The following is a 1,653-nucleotide window of genomic DNA, read 5'->3' on the forward strand; positions in this document are numbered from 1 at the left end:
TAGTTAGATTAGTTATGTTTAGTTAGATTAAAAAACTTTCCTTTCAATCGTAGTTTTTCCTCTTATTTACGAATAATTCGTCTCGTTTCCGTTTCTCCTTTCTTCTAATTTTCCCCTCTCCATGTATTCTTCAAAGTATTCCTTTTCTCTCTTCGTTTTATATAATTGTTTTAAAATCAGATTAGGTTAGGTTTTCAAAGTTTTTCATCCTGGAAAACTATTATTTTACGAATAATTCGTCTCATCTTCGTTTCTTCTTCCTCTTTCCTTATTCCATATTCCTTTCTCTCTTCGTTTTAAGAATTAAGTTAGCTTAGATTACAGAAGAAGATCTTCCTCCGTTTCTTCTTCCTCTCTAAACCTCCTCCTTCTCCTCCCTCGTTTACGAATAATTCGTCTTCATCTTTGTTGTTATACTTCTTCTCTCAATCTCCCTATTTTCTTTGTATATTCCTATATTCCTCTTTTTTTTCGTTTTAAGAATTAGGTTAGGTTAGATTATAAAAGATCTTTCTTTCCTCTTTCAATCGCAGTTTTTCCTTTTATTTACCTATAATTCTCAGTTTCTTTTTCCTGTCTCTTTATTTTCAGAATTCCTTTTAATCGACTCCCCCCTCCTCTTCCTAATCGAATCTTCTTCGATTACGAATAATTCGTCTCATCTTTGTTGTTATACTTCTTCTCACAATCTTCTATTTTCTTTGTATATTCCTATATTCCTTTCTTTCTTTGTTTTAAGAATTAGATTAAATTATAGAAGAAGATTTTCTATCTCAATCGCAGTTTTTCCTCTTATTTACCAAAAATTCTCCGTTTCTTCTTCCTCTTTCTTTATTTTCAAAATTCCCTTCGATCTCCCTTCCTTATTTTCCTCCAAACGTCCTCCTCCTAAACGAATCCTCCTCCCTCGATTACGAATAATTCGCTCGGAATCGGAATAATGCGCGTCGACCGTGACGAACCTCGTTTGTAAATCCGATATCTTCGAATCTCACAGAGAGAAAGAGAGAGAAAAGCTCGACGTATGCGTGTATCGAAGCGTGAAAAAGAAAAAGAAGAAGAAGGGGGGAAAAAAAAAGGAAGGAAAAATTGGATCGGTCACGGACACGTGGTGGCGTAGCGCGAGATTTCGAAACGAAAAACGACCCCCCTCCTGCCCCCTCCCTCCCTCTCTCCATCTCCTTTTTATCGCTCCCTCTCCTTCCACGATCATCCTCCTTCCCGACACCCCCTTAGACGGCGGTTAGGGGATGCTGACTCATACAGGCCGCATAGCGGATACATGGCGTGTCACCCCGAATATTATTCGACCGCCTGACAGCGCAATCTGTGAATGCGCGATATTGTCTGGTGGTGGAGGAGGCCGCCGTGCTCGGCCACGTTCCGACCGTTACGGCATGTGGGACTAGGAATGTGCACGCGTGCACCAATCTCCCTCTCCCTCTCTCTCTCTCTCTCTCTCTCTCTCTCAAAAATTGAATGTCCAAAAAAACGAAAAATTAATTAAAAAGATTGGATATCCAAAGGAAAAAAGAAAAATTAAAAAGAGAAGAGGGGGGCGAGAGAAATTAATATCGTTGCATCTCTCTCTCTCTCTCTCTCTCTCTCTCTCAAAAATTGAATGTCCAAGAAAACGAAAAATTAATTAAAAAG

This window comes from Apis dorsata, unplaced genomic scaffold (genome assembly GCF_000469605.1).
Source record: "Apis dorsata unplaced genomic scaffold, Apis dorsata 1.3 scaffold_315, whole genome shotgun sequence".
In the NCBI taxonomy this organism is placed as follows: domain Eukaryota; kingdom Metazoa; phylum Arthropoda; class Insecta; order Hymenoptera; family Apidae; genus Apis; species Apis dorsata.